Raw genomic sequence first — 21,263 nt, forward strand, 5'->3', positions numbered from 1 at the left:
ATACCTAGTCAGTTGTAAAGGGGGATACCTAGTCAGTTGTAAAGGAGGATACCTAGTCAGTTGTAAAGGGGGATACCTAGTCAGTTGTAAAGGGGGATACCTAGTCAGTTGTAAAGGGGGATACCTAGTCAGTTGTAAAGGGGATACCTAGTCAGTTGTAAAGGAGGATACCTAGTCAGTTGTAAAGGGGGATACCTAGTCAGTTGTAAAGGGGGATACCTAGTCAGTTGTAAAGGGAAAGGGGGATACCTAGTCAGTTGTAAAGGGGGATACCTAGTCAGTTGTAAAGGGGGGATACCTAGTCAGTTGTAAAGGGAAAGGGGGATACCTAGTCAGTTGTAAAGGAGGATACCTAGTCAGTTGTAAAGGGGGATACCTAGTCAGTTGTAAAGGGGGATACCTAGTCAGTTGTAAAGGGGGATACCTAGTCAGTTGTAAAGGGGATACCTAGTCAGTTGTAAAGGGGAAAGAGGGATACCTAGTCAGTTGTAAAGGGGGATACCTAGTTAGTTGTAAAGGGGGATAACTAATCAGTTGTAAAGGGGGATACCTAGTCAGTTGTAAAGGGGGATACCTAGTCAGTTGTAAAGGAGGATACCTAGTCAGTTGTAAAGGGGGATACCTAGTCAGTTGTAAAGGGGGATACCTAGTCAGTTGTAAAGGGAAAGGGGATACCTAGTCAGTTGTAAAGGGGGATACCTAGTCAGTTGGAAAGGGGGATACCTAGTCAGTTGTAAAGGGGATACCTAGTCAGTTGTAAGGAGGATACCTAGTCAGTTGTAAAGGGGGATACCTAGTCAGTTGTAAAGGGGGATACCTAGTCAGTTGTAAAGGGGGATACCTAGTCAGTTGTAATGGGATACCTAGTCAGTTGTAATGGGGGATACCTAGTCAGTTGTAAAGGGAAAGGGGATACCTAGTCAGTTGTAAAGGGGATAACTAGTCAGTTGTAAAGGGGATACCTAGTCAGTTGTAAAGGGGATACCTAGTCAGTTGTAAAGGGGATACCTAGTCAGTTGTAAAGGGGGATACCTAGTCAGTTGTAAAGGGGATACCTAGTCAGTTGTAAAGGGGGGGGATACCTAGTCAGTTGTAAAGGAAAGGATACCTAGTCAGTTGTAAAGGGGATACCTAGTCAGTTGTAAAGGGGGATACCTAGTCAGTTGTAAAGGGGATAACTAGTCAGTTGTAAAGGGGGATACCTAGTCAGTTGTAAAGGGGATACCTAGGTTGTACCTAGTACCAGTTGTAAAGGGATACCTAGTCAGTTGTAAAGGGGGATACCTAGTCAGTTGTAAAGGGGATACCTAGTCAGTTGTAAAGGGGGATACCTAGTCAGTTGTAAAGGGGGATACCTAGTCAGTTGTAAAGGGGGATACCTAGTCAGTTGTAAAGGGTGATACCTAGTCAGTTGTAAAGGGGGATACCTAGTCAGTTGTAAAGGGGGATACCTAGTCAGTTGTAAAGGGGGATACCTAGTCAGTTGTAAAGGGGATACCTAGTCAGTTGTAAGGGGGAAAGGGGATACCTAGTCAGTTGTAAAGGGGATACCTAGTCAGTTGTAAAGGGGATACCTAGTCAGTTGTAAAAAGGGGATACCTAGTCAGTTGTAAAGGGGGATACCTAGTCAGTTGTAAAGGGGGGGATACCTAGTCAGTTGTAAAGGGGATACCTAGTCAGTTGTAAAGGGGGGGATACCTAGTCAGTTGTAAAGGGGGATACCTAGTCAGTTGTAAAGGGGATACCTAGTCAGTTGTAAAGGGGGATACCTAGTCAGTTGTAAAGGGGGATACCTAGTCAGTTGTAAAGGGGATACCTAGTCAGTTGTAAAGGGGATACCTAGTCAGTTGTAAAGGGGATACCTAGTCAGTTGTAAAGGGGGATACCTAGTCAGTTGTAAAGGGGGGATACCTAGTCAGTTGTAAAGGGGATACCTAGTCAGTTGTAAACCTAGTCAAAGGATACCTAGTCAGTTGTAAAGGGATACCTAGTCAGTTGTAAAGGGGGATACCTAGTCAGTTGTAAAGGGGATACCTAGTCAGTTGTAAAGGGGGGGATACCTAGTCAGTTGTAAAGGGGGATACCTAGTCAGTTGTAAAGGGGATACCTAGTCAGTTGTAAAGGGGATACCTAGTCAGTTGTAAAGGGGATACCTAGTCAGTTGTAAAGGGAAAGGGGGATACCTAGTCAGTTGTAAAGGGGGATACCTAGTCAGTTGTAAAGGGGATACCTAGTCAGTTGTAAAGGGGGATACCTAGTCAGTTGTAAAGGGGGATACCTAGTCAGTTGTAAAGGAGGATACCTAGTCAGTTGTAAAGGGGGATACCTAGTCAGTTGTAAAGGGGGATACCTAGTTAGTTGTAAAGGGGGATAACTAATCAGTTGTAAAGGGGGATACCTAGTCAGTTGTAAAGGGGGATACCTAGTCAGTTGTAAAGGGGATACCTAGTCAGTTGTAAAGGGGATACCTAGTCAGTTGTAAAGGGGGATACCTAGTCAGTTGTAAAATACCTAGTCAGTTGTAAAGGGGGATACCTAGTCAGTTGTAAAGGGGGATACCTAGTCAGTTGTAAAGGGGGATACCTAGTCAGTTGTAAAGGAGGATACCTAGTCAGTTGTAAAGGGGGATACCTAGTCAGTTGTAAAGGGGGATACCTAGTCAGTTGTAAAGGGGGATACCTAGTCAGTTGTAATGGGGGATACCTAGTCAGTTGTAATGGGGGATACCTAGTCAGTTGTAAAGGGGGATACCTAGTCAGTTGTAAAGGGGGATACCTAGTCAGTTGTAAAGGGGGATACCTAGTCAGTTGTAAAGGGGATACCTAGTCAGTTGTAAAGGGGGATACCTAGTCAGTTGTAAAGGGGGATACCTAGTCAGTTGTAAAGGGGGATACCTAGTCAGTTGTAAAGGGGGATACCTAGTCAGTTGTAAAGGGAAAGGGGATACCTAGTCAGTTGTAAAGGGGGATACCTAGTCAGTTGTAAAGGGGGATACCTAGTCAGTTGTAAAGGGGGATACCTAGTCAGTTGTAAAGGGGGATACCTAGTCAGTTGTAAAGGGGGATACCTAGTCAGTTGTAAAGGGGGATACCTAGTCAGTTGTAAAGGGGATACCTAGTCAGTTGTAAAGGGGGATACCTAGTCAGTTGTAAAGGGGGATACCTAGTCAGTTGTAAAGGGAAAGGGGGATACCTAGTCAGTTGTAAAGGAGGATACCTAGTCAGTTGTAAAGGGGATACCTAGTCAGTTGTAAAGGGGGATACCTAGTCAGTTGTAAAGGGGAAAGGGGGATACCTAGTCAGTTGTAAAGGGGGATACCTAGTCAGTTGTAAAGGGAAAGGGGGATACCTAGTCAGTTGTAAAGGGGGATACCTAGTCAGTTGTAAAGGGGATACCTAGTCAGTTGTAAAGGGGATACCTAGTCAGTTGTAAAGGGGATACCTAGTCAGTTGTAAAGGGGGATACCTAGTCAGTTGTAAAGGGGGGGATACCTAGTCAGTTGTAAAGGGGGATACCTAGTCAGTTGTAAAGGGGATACCTAGTCAGTTGTAAAGGGGGATACCTAGTCAGTTGTAAAGGGGATACCTAGTCAGTTGTAAAGGGGGATAACCTAATCAGTTGTAAAGGGGATACCTAGTCAGTTGTAAAGGGGGATACCTAGTCAGTTGTAAAGGGGGATACCTAGTCAGTTGTAAAGGGGGATACCTAGTCAGTTGTAAAGGGGATACCTAGTCAGTTGTAAAGGGAAAGGGGATACCTAGTCAGTTGTAAAGGGGATACCTAGTCAGTTGTAAAGGGGGATACCTAGTCAGTTGTAAAGGGGATACCTAGTCAGTTGTAAAGGAAGGATACCTAGTCAGTTGTAAAGGGGATACCTAGTCAGTTGTAAAGGGGATACCTAGTCAGTTGTAAAGGGAAAGGGGATACCTAGTCAGTTGTAAAGGGGGATACCTAGTCAGTTGAAAGGGGAAAGGGGATACCTAGTCAGTTGTAAAGGGGATACCTAGTCAGTTGTAAAGGGGATACCTAGTCAGTTGTAAAGGGGGATACCTAGTCAGTTGTAAAGGGGGGGGATACCTAGTCAGTTGTAAAGGGGATACCTAGTCAGTTGTAAAGGGGATACCTAGTCAGTTGTAAAGGGGGATACCTAGTCAGTTGTAAAGGGGGATACCTAGTCAGTTGTAAAGGGGGGATACCTAGTCAGTTGTAAAGGGGATACCTAGTCAGTTGTAAAGGGGGATACCTAGTCAGTTGTAAAGGGGATACCTAGTCAGTTGTAAAGGGGGATACCTAGTCAGTTGTAAAGGGGATACCTAGTCAGTTGTAAAGGGGATACCTAGTCAGTTGTAAAGGGGGATACCTAGTCAGTTGTAATGGGATACCTAGTCAGTTGTAAAGGGGGATACCTAGTCAGTTGTAAAGGGGGATACCTAGTCAGTTGTAAAGGGGGATACCTAGTCAGTTGTAAAGGGGGATACCTAGTCAGTTGTAAAGGGGGATACCTAGTCAGTTGTAAAGGGGGGATACCTAGTCAGTTGTAAAGGGGGATACCTAGTCAGTTGTAAAGGGGATACCTAGTCAGTTGTAAAGGGGGATACCTAGTCAGTTGTAAAGGGGATACCTAGTCAGTTGTAAAGGGGGGGATACCTAGTCAGTTGTAAAGGGGATACCTAGTCAGTTGTAAAGGGGGATACCTAGTCAGTTGTAAAGGGAAAGGGGGATACCTAGTCAGTTGTAAAGGGGGATACCTAGTCAGTTGTAAAGGGAAAGGGGATACCTAGTCAGTTGTAAAGGGGATACCTAGTCAGTTGTAAAGGGGATACCTAGTCAGTTGTAAAGGGGATACCTAGTCAGTTGTAAAGGGGATACCTAGTCAGTTGTAAAGGGGGGGATACCTAGTCAGTTGTAAAGGGGGATACCTAGTCAGTTGTAAAGGAGGATACCTAGTCAGTTGTAAAGGGGATACCTAGTCAGTTGTAAAGGGGATACCTAGTCAGTTGTAAAGGGAAAGGGGATACCTAGTCAGTTGTAAAGGGGATACCTAGTCAGTTGTAAAGGGGATACCTAGTCAGTTGTAAAGGGGGATACCTAGTCAGTTGTAAAGGGGATACCTAGTCAGTTGTAAAGGGGGATACCTAGTCAGTTGTAAAGGGAAAGGGGATACCTAGTCAGTTGTAAAGGGATACCTAGTCAGTTGTAAAGGGGGATACCTAATCAGTTGTAAAGGGGATACCTAGTCAGTTGTAAAGGGGATACCTAGTCAGTTGTAAAGGGGGATACCTAGTCAGTTGTAAAGGGGGATACCTAGTCAGTTGTAAAGGGGGATACCTAGTCAGTTGTAAAGGGAAAGGGGATACCTAGTCAGTTGTAAAGGGGATACCTAGTCAGTTGTAAAGGGGGATACCTAGTCAGTTGTAAAGGGGGATACCTAGTCAGTTGTAAAGGGGGATACCTAGTCAGTTGTAAAGGGGATACCTAGTCAGTTGTAAAGGGGGATACCTAGTCAGTTGTAAAGGGGATACCTAGTCAGTTGTAAAGGGGATACCTAGTCAGTTGTAAAGGGGGATACCTAGTCAGTTGTAAAGGGAAAGGGGATACCTAGTCAGTTGTAAAGGGGATACCTAGTCAGTTGTAAAGGGGATACCTAGTCAGTTGTAAAGGGGATACCTAGTCAGTTGTAAAGGGGGATACCTAGTCAGTTGTAAAGGGGGATACCTAGTCAGTTGTAAAGGGGATACCTAGTCAGTTGTAAAGGGGATACCTAGTCAGTTGTAAAGGGGAAAGGGGATACCTAGTCAGTTGTAAAGGGGATACCTAGTCAGTTGTAAAGGGGATACCTAGTCAGTTGTAAAGGGGGATACCTAGTCAGTTGTAAAGGGAAACCTAGGGGATACCTAGTCAGTTGTAAAGGGGATACCTAGTCAGTTGTAAAGGAGGATACCTAGTCAGTTGTAAAGGGGGATACCTAGTCAGTTGTAAAGGGGATACCTAGTCAGTTGTAAAGGGGGGGGATACCTAGTCAGTTGTAAAGGGGGATACCTAGTCAGTTGTAAAGGGGATACCTAGTCAGTTGTAAAGGGGATACCTAGTCAGTTGTAAAGGGGATACCTAGTCAGTTGTAAAGGGGGATACCTAGTCAGTTGTAAAGGGAAAAGGGGATACCTAGTCAGTTGTAAAGGGGGATACCTAGTCAGTTGTAAAGGGGATAACTAATCAGTTGTAAAGGGGGATACCTAGTCAGTTGTAAAGGGGATACCTAGTCAGTTGTAAAGGGGATACCTAGTCAGTTGTAAAGGGGGATACCTAGTCAGTTGTAAAGGGGGATACCTAGTCAGTTGTAAAGGGAAAGGGGATACCTAGTCAGTTGTAAAGGGGGATACCTAGTCAGTTGTAAAGGGGGATACCTAGTCAGTTGTAAAGGGGATACCTAGTCAGTTGTAAAGGGGATACCTAGTCAGTTGTAAAGGGGGATACCTAGTCAGTTGTAAAGGGGATACCTAGTCAGTTGTAAAGGGGATACCTAGTCAGTTGTAAAGGAAAGGGGATACCTAGTCAGTTGTAAAGGGGATACCTAGTCAGTTGTAAAGGAAAGGGGATACCTAGTCAGTTGTAAAGGGGATACCTAGTCAGTTGTAAAGGGAAAGGGGGATACCTAGTCAGTTGTAAAGGGGATACCTAGTCAGTTGTAAAGGGGATACCTAGTCAGTTGTAAAAGGGGGATACCTAGTCAGTTGTAAAGGGGGATACCTAGTCAGTTGTAAAGGGGGGGATACCTAGTCAGTTGTAAAGGGGATACCTAGTCAGTTGTAAAGGGGATACCTAGTCAGTTGTAAAGGGGATACCTAGTCAGTTGTAAAGGGGATACCTAGTCAGTTGTAAAGGGGGATACCTAGTCAGTTGTAAAGGGGATACCTAGTCAGTTGTAAAGGGGGATACCTAGTCAGTTGTAAAGGGGGGGATACCTAGTCAGTTGTAAAGGGGATACCTAGTCAGTTGTAAAGGGGGATACCTAGTCAGTTGTAAAGGGGGGGATACCTAGTCAGTTGTAAAGGGGGATACCTAGTCAGTTGTAAAGGGGGATACCTAGTCAGTTGTAAAGGGGGATACCTAGTCAGTTGTAAAGGGGGATACCTAGTCAGTTGTAAAGGGGATACCTAGTCAGTTGTAAAGGGGGATACCTAGTCAGTTGTAAAGGGGGATACCTAGTCAGTTGTAAAGGGGGATACCTAGTCAGTTGTAAGGGGGATACCTAGTCAGTTGTAAAGGGGGGGATACCTAGTCAGTTGTAAAGGGGGATACCTAGTCAGTTGTAAAGGGGGATACCTAGTCAGTTGTAAAGGGGGATACCTAGTCAGTTGTAAAGGGGGATACCTAGTCAGTTGTAAAGGGGAAAGAGGGATACCTAGTCAGTTGTAAAGGGGATACCTAGTCAGTTGTAAAGGGGATACCTAGTCAGTTGTAAAGGGGATACCTAGTCAGTTGTAAAGGGGGGGGGATACCTAGTCAGTTGTAAAGGGGATACCTGTCAGTTGTAAAGGGGGATACCTAGTCAGTTGTAAAGGGGATACCTAGTCAGTTGTAAAGGGGGATACCTAGTCAGTTGTAAAGGGAAAGGGGATACCTAGTCAGTTGTAAAGGGGATACCTAGTCAGTTGTAAAGGGGATACCTAGTCAGTTGTAAAGGGGATACCTAGTCAGTTGTAAAGGGGATACCTAGTCAGTTGTAAAGGGGGATACCTAGTCAGTTGTAAAGGGAAAGATACTAGTCAGTTGTAAAGGGGGATACCTAGTTAGTTGTAAAGGGGGATAACTAATCAGTTGTAAAGGGGGATACCTAGTCAGTTGTAAAGGGGGATACCTAGTCAGTTGTAAAGGAGGATACCTAGTCAGTTGTAAAGGGGGATACCTAGTCAGTTGTAAAGGGGGATACCTAGTCAGTTGTAAAGGGAAAGGGGGATACCTAGTCAGTTGTAAAGGGGGATACCTAGTCAGTTGGAAAGGGGGATACCTAGTCAGTTGTAAAGGGGGATACCTAGTCAGTTGTAAAGGAGGATACCTAGTCAGTTGTAAAGGGGATACCTAGTCAGTTGTAAAGGGGATACCTAGTCAGTTGTAAAGGGGGATACCTAGTCAGTTGTAAAGGGGGGGATACCTAGTCAGTTGTAAAGGGGGATACCTAGTCAGTTGTAAAGGGGAAGACCTAGTCAGTTGTAAAGGGGATACCTAGTCAGTTGTAAAGGGGGATACCTAGTCAGTTGTAAAGGGGATACCTAGTCAGTTGTAAAGGAGGATACCTAGTCAGTTGTAAAGGGGGATACCTAGTCAGTTGTAAAGGGGGGGATACCTAGTCAGTTGTAAAGGGGGATACCTAGTCAGTTGTAAAGGGGATACCTAGTCAGTTGTAAAGGGGATACCTAGTCAGTTGTAAAGGGGGATACCTAGTCAGTTGTAAAGGGGATACCTAGTCAGTTGTAAAAAGGGGGGATACCTAGTCAGTTGTAAAGGGGGATACCTAGTCAGTTGTAAAGGGGATACCTAGTCAGTTGTAAAGGGGGATACCTAGTCAGTTGTAAAGGGGGATACCTAGTCAGTTGTAAAGGGGGGATAACCTAGTCAGTTGTAAAGGGGATACCTAGTCAGTTGTAAAGGGGGATACCTAGTCAGTTGTAAAGGGGATACCTAGTCAGTTGTAAAAGGGGGATACCTAGTCAGTTGTAAAGGGGATACCTAGTCAGTTGTAAAGGGATACCTAGTCAGTTGTAAATAACTAATCAGGGATACCTAGTCAGTTGTAAAGGGGGATACCTAGTCAGTTGTAAAGGGGGGGGGATACCTAGTCAGTTGTAAAGGGGGATACCTAGTCAGTTGTAAAGGGGGATACCTAGTCAGTTGTAAAGGGGATACCTAGTCAGTTGTAAAGGGGGATACCTAGTCAGTTGTAAAGGGGATACCTAGTCAGTTGTAAAGGGGATACCTAGTCAGTTGTAAAGGGGGATACCTAGTCAGTTGTAAAGGGGATACCTAGTCAGTTGTAAAGGGGGATACCTAGTCAGTTGTAAAGGGGGATACCTAGTCAGTTGTAAAGGGGGATACCTAGTCAGTTGTAAAGGGAAAGGGGATACCTAGTCAGTTGTAAAGGGGATACCTAGTCAGTTGTAAAGGGGATACCTAGTCAGTTGTAAAGGGGATACCTAGTCAGTTGTAAAGGGGATACCTAGTCAGTTGTAAAGGGAAAGGATACCTAGTCAGTTGTAAAGGGGGATACCTAGTCAGTTGTAAAGGAGGATACCTAGTCAGTTGTAAAGGGGGATACCTAGTCAGTTGTAAAGGGGGATACCTAGTCAGTTGTAAAGGGAAAGGGGGATACCTAGTCAGTTGTAAAGGAGGATACCTAGTCAGTTGTAAAGGGGGATACCTAGTCAGTTGTAAAGGGGGATACCTAGTCAGTTGTAAAGGGGATACCTAGTCAGTTGTAAAGGGGATACCTAGTCAGTTGTAAAGGGGAAAGAGGGATACCTAGTCAGTTGTAAAGGGGGATACCTAGTTAGTTGTAAAGGGGGATAACTAATCAGTTGTAAAGGGGGATACCTAGTCAGTTGTAAAGGGGGATACCTAGTCAGTTGTAAAGGGGATACCTAGTCAGTTGTAAAGGGGGATACCTAGTCAGTTGTAAAGGGGATACCTAGTCAGTTGTAAAGGAAAGGGGGATACCTAGTCAGTTGTAAAGGGGATACCTAGTCAGTTGTAAAGGGGGATACCTAGTCAGTTGTAAAGGGGATACCTAGTCAGTTGTAAAGGGGATACCTAGTCAGTTGTAAAGGGGATACCTAGTCAGTTGTAAAGGGGATACCTAGTCAGTTGTAAAGGGGGATACCTAGTCAGTTGTAAAGGGGGATACCTAGTCAGTTGTAAAATATACCTAGTCAGTTGTAAAGGGGGGATACCTAGTCAGTTGTAAAGGGGATACCTAGTCAGTTGTAAAGGGGGATACCTAGTCAGTTGTAAAGGGGATACCTAGTCAGTTGTAACAAAGGGGGATACCTAGTCAGTTGTAAAGGGGGGATACCTAGTCAGTTGTAAAGGGGGATACCTAGTCAGTTGTAAAGGGGATACCTAGTCAGTTGAAAGGGAAAGGGGATACCTAGTCAGTTGTAAAGGGGGATACCTAGTCAGTTGTAAAGGGGAAAGGGGGATACCTAGTCAGTTGTAAAGGGGATACCTAGTCAGTTGTAAAGGGGGATACCTAGTCAGTTGTAAAGGGGGATACCTAGTCAGTTGTAAAGGAAAGGGGGATACCTAGTCAGTTGTAAAGGGGATACCTAGTCAGTTGTAAAGGGGATACCTAGTCAGTTGTAAAGGGGGATACCTAGTCAGTTGTAAAGGGGGATACCTAGTCAGTTGTAAAGGATACCTAGTCTTAGGGGGGATACCTAGTCAGTTGTAAAGGGGATACCTAGTCAGTTGTAAAGGGGGATACCTAGTCAGTTGTAAGGGGATACCTAGTCAGTTGTAAAGGGGGATACCTAGTCAGTTGTAAAGGATACCTAGTCAGTTGAAAGGGAAAGGGATACCTAGTCAGTTGTAAAGGGGATACCTAGTCAGTTGTAAAGGGGGATACTAATCAGTTGTAAAGGGGATACCTAGTCAGTTGTAAAGGGGATACCTAGTCAGTTGTAAAGGAGGATACCTAGTCAGTTGTAAAGGGGGATACCTAGTCAGTTGTAAAGGGGGATACCTAGTCAGTTGTAAAAAGATGCCTAGTCAGTTGGATACCTAGTCAGTTGTAAAGGGGGATACCTAGTCAGTTGACCAAGGGGGATACCTAGTCAGTTGTAAAGGGGATACCTAGTCAGTTGTAAAGGAGGATACCTAGTCAGTTGTAAAGGGGGATACCTAGTCAGTTGTAAAGGGGGATACCTAGTCAGTTGTAAAACAAAGGATACCTAGTCAGTTGTAAAGGGGGATACCTAGTCAGTTGTAAAGGATACCTAGTCAGTTGTAAAGGGGAAAGATACCTAGTCAGTTGTAAAGGGGATACCTAGTCAGTTGAAAGGAAAGGGGGATACCTAGTCAGTTGTAAAGGGGATACCTAGTCAGTTGACCAAAGGGGATACCTAGTCAGTTGTAAAGGGGGATACCTAGTCAGTTGTAAAAGGGGGATACCTAGTCAGTTGTAAAGGGAAAGGGGGATACCTAGTCAGTTGTAAAGGGGATACCTAGTCAGTTGTAAAGGGGGATACCTAGTCAGTTGTAAAAGGGGATACCTAGTCAGTTGTAAAGGGGGATACCTAGTCAGTTGTAAAGGGGGATACCTAGTCAGTTGTAAAGGGGATACCTAGTCAGTTGTAAAGGGGGATACCTAGTCAGTTGAAGGGGGGGATACCTAGTCAGTTGTAAAGGGGGATACCTAGTCAGTTGTAAAGGGGATACCTAGTCAGTTGTAAAGGGGGATACCTAGTCAGTTGTAAAGGGGATACCTAGTCAGTTGTAAAGGGGGATACCTAGTCAGTTGTAAAGGGGGATACCTAGTCAGTTGTAAAGGGGGATACCTAGTCAGTTGTAATGGGGGATACCTAGTCAGTTGTAATGGGGGATACCTAGTCAGTTGTAAAGGGAAAGGGGGATACCTAGTCAGTTGTAAAGGGGGATACCTAGTCAGTTGTAAAGGGCGATACCTAGTCAGCTGTAAAGGGGGATACCTAGTCAGTTGTAAAGGGGGATACCTAGTCAGCTGTAAAGGGGGATACCTAGTCAGTTGAAAAGGGAAAGGGGGATACCTAGTCAGTTGTAAAGGGGGATACCTAGTCAGTTGTAAAGGGGAAAGAGGGATACCTAGTCAGTTGTAAAGGGGGATACCTAGTCAGTTGTAAAGGGGGATACCTAGTCAGTTGTAAAGGGGGATACCTAGTCAGTTGTAAAGGGAAAGGGGGATACCTAGTCAGTTGTAAAGGGGGATACCTAGTCAGTTGTAAAGGAGGATACCTAGTCAGTTGTAAAGGGGGATACCTAGTCAGTTGTAAAGGGGATACCTAGTCAGTTGTAAAGGGAAAGGGGATACCTAGTCAGTTGTAAAGGAGGATACCTAGTCAGTTGTAAAAGGGGGATACCTAGTCAGTTGTAAAGGGGGATACCTAGTCAGTTGTAAAGGGGGATACCTAGTCAGTTGTAAAGGGGATACCTAGTCAGTTGTACCAAGGGGAAAGGGGGGATACCTAGTCAGTTGTAAAGGGGGGATACCTAAGGTTGTAAAGGGGGATAACTAATCAGTTGTAAAGGGGGATACCTAGTCAGTTGTAAAGGGGGATACCTAGTCAGTTGTAAAGGAGGATACCTAGTCAGTTGTAAAGGGGGATACCTAGTCAGTTGTAAAGGGGGATACCTAGTCAGTTGTAAAGGGAAAGGGGGATACCTAGTCAGTTGTAAAGGGGGATACCTAGTCAGTTGTAAAGGGGATACCTAGTCAGTTGTAAAGGGGATACCTAGTCAGTTGTAAAGGGGATACCTAGTCAGTTGTAAGGGGGATACCTAGTCAGTTGTAAAGGGGGATACCTAGTCAGTTGTAAAGGGGATACCTAGTCAGTTGTAAAGGGAAAGGGGGATACCTAGTCAGTTGTAAAGGGGATACCTAGTCAGTTGTAAAGGAAAGAGGGATACCTAGTCAGTTGTAAAGGGGATACCTAGTCAGTTGTAAAGGAAAGGGATACCTAGTCAGTTGTAAAGGGGATACCTAGTCAGTTGTAAAGGAGGATACCTAGTCAGTTGTAAAGGGGATACCTAGTCAGTTGTAAAAGGGGATACCTAGTCAGTTGTAAAGGAAAGGGGATACCTAGTCAGTTGTAAAGGGGGATACCTAGTCAGTTGTAAAGGGGGATACCTAGTCAGTTGTAAAGGGGGATACCTAGTCAGTTGTAAAGGGGGATACCTAGTCAGTTGTAAAGGGGGATACCTAGTCAGTTGTAAAGGGGATACCTAGTCAGTTGTAAAGGGGGATACCTAGTCAGTTGTAAAGGGGGATACCTAGTCAGTTGTAAAGGGGGATACCTAGTCAGTTGTAAAGGGGGATAACTAGTCAGTTGTAAAGGGGGATACCTAGTCAGTTGTAAGGGGATACCTAGTCAGTTGTAAAGGGGATACCTAGTCAGTTGTAAAGGGGATACCTAGTCAGTTGTAAAGGGGGGGATACCTAGTCAGTTGTAAAGGGGGATACCTAGTCAGTTGTAATGGGGATACCTAGTCAGTTGTAATGGGATACCTAGTCAGTTGTAAAGGGGGATACCTAGTCAGTTGTAAAGGGGGATACCTAGTCAGTTGTAAAGGGGGATACCTAGTCAGTTGTAAAGGGGATACCTAGTCAGTTGTAAAGGGGGGGATACCTAGTCAGTTGTAAAGGGGATACCTAGTCAGTTGTAAAGGGAAAGGGGATACCTAGTCAGTTGTAAAGGGGATACCTAGTCAGTTGTAAAGGGGGGGATACCTAGTCAGTTGTAAAGGGGGATACCTAGTCAGTTGTAAAGGGAAAGGGGATACCTAGTCAGTTGTAAAGGGGATACCTAGTCAGTTGTAAAGGGGATACCTAGTCAGTTGTAAAGGGGGATACCTAGTCAGTTGTAAAGGGAAAGGGGGATACCTAGTCAGTTGTAAAGGGGGATACCTAGTCAGTTGTAAAGGGGATACCTAGTCAGTTGTAAAGGGGGATACCTAGTCAGTTGTAAAGGGAAAGGGGGATACCTAGTCAGTTGTAAAGGGGGATACCTAGTCAGTTGTAAAGGAGGATACCTAGTCAGTTGTAAAGGGGGATACCTAGTCAGTTGTAAAGGGGGATACCTAGTCAGTTGTAAAGGGAAAGGGGGATACCTAGTCAGTTGTAAAGGAGGATACCTAGTCAGTTGTAAAGGGGGATACCTAGTCAGTTGTAAAGGGGATACCTAGTCAGTTGAAAGGGGGATACCTAGTCAGTTGTAAAGGGGATACCTAGTCAGTTGTAAAGGGGAAAGAGGGATACCTAGTCAGTTGTAAAGGGGGATACCTAGTTAGTTGTAAAGGGGGATAACTAATCAGTTGTAAAGGGGGATACCTAGTCAGTTGTAAAGGGGGATACCTAGTCAGTTGTAAAGGAGGATACCTAGTCAGTTGTAAAGGGGGATACCTAGTCAGTTGTAAAGGGGGATACCTAGTCAGTTGTAAAGGGAAAGGGGATACCTAGTCAGTTGTAAAGGGGGATACCTAGTCAGTTGGAAAGGGGGATACCTAGTCAGTTGTAAAGGGGGATACCTAGTCAGTTGTAAAGGAGGATACCTAGTCAGTTGTAAAGGGGGATACCTAGTCAGTTGTAAAGGGGATACCTAGTCAGTTGTAAAGGGGGATACCTAGTCAGTTGTAAAGGGGGATACCTAGTCAGTTGTAAAGGGGATACCTAGTCAGTTGTAAAGGGGAAAGGGGGATACCTAGTCAGTTGTAAAGGGGATACCTAGTCAGTTGTAAAAGGGGATACCTAGTCAGTTGACCAAAAAAGGGGATACCTAGTCAGTTGTAAAGGAGGATACCTAGTCAGTTGTAAAGGGGATACCTAGTCAGTTGTAAAGGGGATACCTAGTCAGTTGTAAAGGGGGAAAGGGGATACCTAGTCAGTTGTAAAGGAGGATACCTAGTCAGTTGTAAAGGGGATACCTAGTCAGTTGTAAAGGGGATACCTAGTCAGTTGTAAAGGGGGATACCTAGTCAGTTGTAAAGGGGATACCTAGTCAGTTGTAAAGGGGGATACCTAGTCAGTTGTAAAGGGGATACCTAGTCAGTTGTAAAGGGGATACCTAGTCAGTTGTAAAGGGGATACCTAGTCAGTTGTAAAGGGGGATACCTAGTCAGTTGTAAAGGGGGATACCTAGTCAGTTGTAAAGGGGATACCTAGTCAGTTGTAAAGGGGATACCTAGTCAGTTGTAAAGGAAAGGGGATACCTAGTCAGTTGTAAAGGGGGATACCTAGTCAGTTGTAAAGGGGATACCTAGTCAGTTGTAAAGGGGATACCTAGTCAGTTGTAAAGGGGGATAACCTAGTCAGTTGTAAAGGGGGATACCTAGTCAGTTGTAAAGGGGATACCTAATCAGTTGTAAAGGGGGATACCTAGTCAGTTGTAAAGGAAAGGGGATACCTAGTCAGTTGTAAAAGGGGATACCTAGTCAGTTGTAAAGGGGGGGATACCTAGTCAGTTGTAAAGGGGATACCTAGTCAGTTGTAAAGGGAAAGGGGATACCTAGTCAGTTGTAAAGGGGATACCTAGTCAGTTGTAAAGGGAAAGGGGGATACCTAGTCAGTTGTAAAGGGGATACCTAGTCAGTTGTAAAGGGGGATACCTAGTCAGTTGTAAAGGGGGATACCTAGTCAGTTGTAAAGGGGGATACCTAGTCAGTTGTAAAGGGGGATACCTAGTCAGTTGTAAAGGGGATACCTAGTCAGTTGTAAAGGGGATACCTAGTCAGTTGTAAAGGGGATACCTAGTCAGTTGTAAAGGGGATACCTAGTCAGTTGTAAAGGGGGATACCTAGTCAGTTGTAAAGGGGGATACCTAGTCAGTTGTAAAGGGGGATACCTAGTCAGTTGTAAAGGGAAAGGGGGATACCTAGTCAGTTGTAAAGGGGATACCTAGTCAGTTGTAAAGGGGGATACCTAGTCAGTTGTAAAGGGGGATACCTAGTCAGTTGTAAAGGGGATACCTAGTCAGTTGTAAAGGGGATACCTAGTCAGTTGTAAAGGGGATACCTAATCAGTTGTAAAGGGGATACCTAGTCAGTTGTAAAGGGAAAGGGGATACCTAGTCAGTTGTAAAGGGGATACCTAGTCAGTTGTAAAGGAAAGGGGATACCTAGTCAGTTGTAAAGGGGGATACCTAGTCAGTTGTAAAGGGTTGTAAGGGGATACCTAGTCAGTTGTAAAGGGGGATACCTAGTCAGTTGTAAAGGGAAAGGGGGATACCTAGTCAGTTGTAAAGGGGATACCTAGTCAGTTGTAAAGGGGGATACCTAGTCAGTTGTAAAGGGGGATACCTAGTCAGTTGTAAAGGGGATACCTAGTCAGTTGTAAAGGGGAAAGGGGATACCTAGTCAGTTGTAAAGGGGATACCTAGTCAGTTGTAAAGGGGATACCTAGTCAGTTGTAAAGGGGGATACCTAGTCAGTTGTAAAGGGGATACCTAGTCAGTTGTAAAAGGGGATACCTAGTCAGTTGAAAGGGGGATACCTAGTCAGTTGTAAAGGGGATACCTAGTCAGTTGTAAAGGGGATACCTAGTCAGTTGTAAAGGGGGATACCTAGTCAGTTGTAAAGGGGATACCTAGTCAGTTGTAAAGGGGGATACCTAGTCAGTTGTAAAGGGGATACCTAGTCAGTTGTAAAGGGGGGGATACCTAGTCAGTTGTAAAGGGGGATACCTAGTCAGTTGTAAAGGGCGATACCTAGTCAGTTGTAAAGGGGGATACCTAGTCAGTTGTAAAGGGGGATACCTAGTCAGTTGTAAAGGGGGATACCTAGTCAGTTGTAAAGGGGATACCTAGTCAGTTGTAAAGGGGGAAGGGGGATACCTAGTCAGTTGTAAAGGGGATACCTAGTCAGTTGTAAAGGGGGATACCTAGTCAGTTGTAAAGGGGATACCTAGTCAGTTGTAAAGGGGATACCTAGTCAGTTGTAAAGGGGGATACCTAGTCAGTTGTAAAGGGGAAAGTTGTAGGGGGATACCTAGTCAGTTGTAAAGGGGATACCTAGTCAGTTGTAAAAAGGGGATACCTAGTCAGTTGTAAAGGGGGATACCTAGTCAGTTGTAAAGGGGATACCTAGTCAGTTGTAAAGGGGGATACCTAGTCAGTTGTAAAGGGGGGATACCTAGTCAGTTGTAAAGGGGATACCTAGTCAGTTGTAAATACCTAGTCAGTTGTAAAGGGGGATACCTAGTCAGTTGTAAAGGGGATACCTAGTCAGTTGTAAAGGGGGATACCTAGTCAGTTGTAAAGGGGATACCTAGTCAGTTGTAAAGGGGATACCTAAGGGGGATACCTAGTCAGTTGTAAAGGGGGATACCTAGTCAGTTGTAAAGGGGGATACCTAGTCAGTTGTAAAGGAAAGGGGATACCTAGTCAGTTGTAAAGGGGATACCTAGTCAGTTGTAAAGGGGAAAGAGGGATACCTAGTCAGTTGTAAAGGGGGATACCTAGTCAGTTGTAAAGGGGGATACCTAGTCAGTTGTAAAGGGGGATACCTAGTCAGTTGTAAAGGGAAAGGGGATACCTAGTCAGTTGTAAAGGGGATACCTAGTCAGTTGTAAAGGGGATACCTAGTCAGTTGTAAAGGGGATACCTAGTCAGTTGTAAAGGGGGATACCTAGTCAGTTGTAAAGGGGGATACCTAGTCAGTTGTAAAGGGGATACCTAGTCAGTTGTAAAGGGGGATACCTAGTCAGTTGTAAAGGGGGATATACCTAGTCAGTTGTAAAGGGGGATACCTAGTCAGTTGTAAAGGGGATACCTAGTCAGTTGTAAAGGGAAAGAGGGATACCTAGTCAGTTGTAAAGGGGATACCTAGTCAGTTGTAAAGGGGATAACTAATCAGTTGTAAAGGGGGATACCTAGTCAGTTGTAAAGGGGATACCTAGTCAGTTGTAAAGGAGGATACCTAGTCAGTTGTAAAGGGGGATACCTAGTCAGTTGTAAAGGGGATACCTAGTCAGTTGTAAAGGGAAAGGGGATACCTAGTCAGTTGTAAAGGGGATACCTAGTCAGTTGTAAAGGGGGATACCTAGTCAGTTGTAAAGGGGATACCTAGTCAGTTGTAAAGGGGGATACCTAGTCAGTTGTAAAGGGGATACCTAGTCAGTTGTAAAGGGGGATACCTAGTCAGTTGTAAAGGGGATACCTAGTCAGTTGTAAGGGGGATACCTAGTCAGTTGTAAAGGGGGATAACCTAGTCAGTTGTAAAGGGGATACCTAGTCAGTTGTAAAGGGGATACCTAGTCAGTTGTAAAGGGGGATGTCAGTTGTAAAGGGGGATACCTAGTCAGTTGTAAAGGGGATACCTAGTCAGTTGTTGAAGGGAAAGGGGATACCTAGTCAGTTGTAAAGGGGGATACCTAGTCAGTTGTAAAGGGAAAGGATACCTAGTCAGTTGTAAAGGGGATACCTAGTCAGTTGTAAAGGGGGATACCTAGTCAGTTGTAAAGGGGATACCTAGTCAGTTGTAAAGGAGGATACCTAGTCAGTTGTTACCTAGTCAAAAGGGGATACCTAGTCAGTTGTAAAAGAGGGGATCCTAGTTTGTAAAGGGGATACCTAGTCAGTTGTAAAGGGAAAGATACCTAGTCAGTTGTAAAGGGGATACCTAGTCAGTTGTAAAGGGGATACCTAGTCAGTTGTAAAGGGGATACCTAGTCAGTTGTAAAGGGGATACCTAGTCAGTTGTAAAGGGGATACCTAGTCAGTTGTAAAGGGGATACCTAGTCAGTTGTAAAGGGGATACCTAGTCAGTTGTAAAGGGGATACCTAGTCAGTTGGGGGATACCTAGTCAGTTGTAAAGGGGATACCTAGTCAGTTGTAAAGGGGATACCTAGTCAGTTGTAAAGGGGATACCTAGTCAGTTGTAAAGGGGATTGACCAAAAGGGGATACCTAGTCAGTTGTAAAGGGGATACCTAGTCAGTTGTAAAGGGGGATACCTAGTCAGTTGTAAAGGGGATACCTAGTCAGTTGTAAAGGGGATACCTAGTCAGTTGTAAAGGGGATACCTAGTCAGTTGTAAAGGAAAGGGGATACCTAGTCAGTTGTAAAGGGGATACCTAGTCAGTTGTAAAGGGGATACCTAGTCAGTTGTAAAGGGGATACCTAGTCAGTTGTAAGGGGATACCTAGTCAGTTGTAAAGGGGATACCTAGTCAGTTGTAAAGGGAAAGGGGATACCTAGTCAGTTGTAAAGGGGATACCTAGTCAGTTGTAAAGGGGATACCTAGTCAGTTGTAAAGGGATACCTAGTCAGTTGTAAAGGGGGATACCTAGTCAGTTGTAAAGGGGGATACCTAGTCAGTTGTAAAGGGGGATACCTAGTCAGTTGTAAAAGGGGATACCTAGTCAGTTGTAAAGGGGATACCTAGTCAGTTGTAAAGGGGATACCTAGTCAGTTGTAAAGGGGATACCTAGTCAGTTGTAAAGGGGGATACCTAGTCAGTTGTAAAGGGGATACCTAGTCAGTTGTAAAGGGGGATACCTAGTCAGTTGTAAAGGGGGATACCTAGTCAGTTGTATACCTAGTCAGTTGTAAAGGGGGATACCTAGTCAGTTGTAAAGGGGATACCTAGTCAGTTGTAAAGGGGGATACCTAGTCAGTTGTAAAGGGGATACCTAGTCAGTTGTAAAGGGAAAGGGGATACCTAGTCAGTTGTAAAGGGGGATACCTAGTCAGTTGTAAAGGGGATACCTAGTCAGTTGTAAAGGGGATACCTAGTCAGTTGTAAAGGGGATACCTAGTCAGTTGTAAAGGGGATACCTAGTCAGTTGTAAAGGGGAAAGGGATACCTAGTCAGTTGTAAAGGGGATACCTAGTCAGTTGTAAAGGGGGATACCTAGTCAGTTGTAAAGGGGATACCTAGTCAGTTGTAAAAAGGGGGATACCTAGTCAGTTGTAAAGGGGGATACCTAGTCAGTTGTAAAAGGGGGATACCTAGTCAGTTGTAAAGGGGATACCTAGTCAGTTGTAAAGGGGATACCTAGTCAGTTGTAAAGGGGGATACCTAGTCAGTTGTAAAGGGGATACCTAGTCAGTTGTAAAGGGGATACCTAGTCAGTTGTAAAGGGAAAGGGGATACCTAGTCAGTTGTAAAGGGGATACCTAGTCAGTTGTAAAGGGGATACCTAGTCAGTTGTAAAGGGGATACCTAGTCAGTTGTAAAGGGGGATACCTAGTCAGTTGTAAGGGGATACCTAGTCAGTTGTAAAGGGGATACCTAGTCAGTTGTAAAGGGGGATACCTAGTCAGTTGTAAAGGGGATACCTAGTCAGTTGTAAAGGGGATACCTAGTCAGTTGTAAAGGGGATACCTAGTCAGTTGTAAAGGGAAAGGGGATACCTAGTCAGTTGTAAAGGGGATACCTAGTCAGTTGTAAAGGGGATACCTAGTCAGTTGTAAAGGGGATACCTAGTCAGTTGTAAAGGGGATACCTAGTCAGTTGTAAAGGGAAAGGGGATACCTAGTCAGTTGTAAAGGGGATACCTAGTCAGTTGTAAAGGGGATACCTAGTCAGTTGTAAAAGGGGATACCTAGTCAGTTGTAAAGGGGGATACCTAGTCAGTTGTAAAGGGGGATACCTAGTCAGTTGTAAAGGGGATACCTAGTCAGTTGTAAAGGGGATACCTAGTCAGTTGTAAAGGGGATACCTAGTCAGTTGTAAAGGGGATACCTAGTCAGTTGTAAAGGGGATACCTAGTCAGTTGTAAAGGGGATACCTAGTCAGTTGTAAAGGGAGGATACCTAGTCAGTTGTAAAGGGGATACCTAGTCAGTTGTAAAGGGGATACCTAGTCAGTTGTAAAGGGGGATACCTAGTCAGTTGGATACCTAGTCAGTTGTAAAGGGGGATACCTAGTCAGTTGTAAAGGGGGGATACCTAGTCAGTTGTAAAGGGGATACCTAGTCAGTTGTAAAGGGGGATACCTAGTCAGTTGTAAAGGGGATACCTAGTCAGTTGTAAAGGGGATACCTAGTCAGTTGTAAGGGGGATACCTAGTCAGTTGTAAAGGGGGATACCTAGTCAGTTGTAAAGGGGATACCTAGTCAGTTGTAAAGGGGGATACCTAGTCAGTTGTAAAGGGGGATACCTAGTCAGTTGTAAAGGGGGATACCTAGTCAGTTGTAAAGGGAAAGGGGGATACCTAGTCAGTTGTAAAGGGGATACCTAGTCAGTTGTAAAGGGGGATACCTAGTCAGTTGTAAAGGGGATACCTAGTCAGTTGTAAAGGGGATACCTAGTCAGTTGTAAAGGGGGATACCTAGTCAGTTGTAAAGGGGATACCTAGTCAGTTGTAAAGGGGGATACCTAGTCAGTTGTAAAGGGGGATACCTAGTCAGTTGTAAGGGGGATACCTAGTCAGTTGTAAAGGGGATACCTAGTCAGTTGTAAAGGGGATACCTAGTCAGTTGTAAAGGGGATACCTAGTCAGGATACCTAGTCAGTTGTAAAGGGAAAGGGGATACCTAGTCAGTTGTAAAGGGGATACCTAGTCAGTTGTAAAGGGGATAC

Source organism: Oncorhynchus nerka, linkage group LG12 (assembly GCF_034236695.1).
Source record: "Oncorhynchus nerka isolate Pitt River linkage group LG12, Oner_Uvic_2.0, whole genome shotgun sequence".
Lineage (NCBI taxonomy): Eukaryota > Metazoa > Chordata > Actinopteri > Salmoniformes > Salmonidae > Oncorhynchus > Oncorhynchus nerka.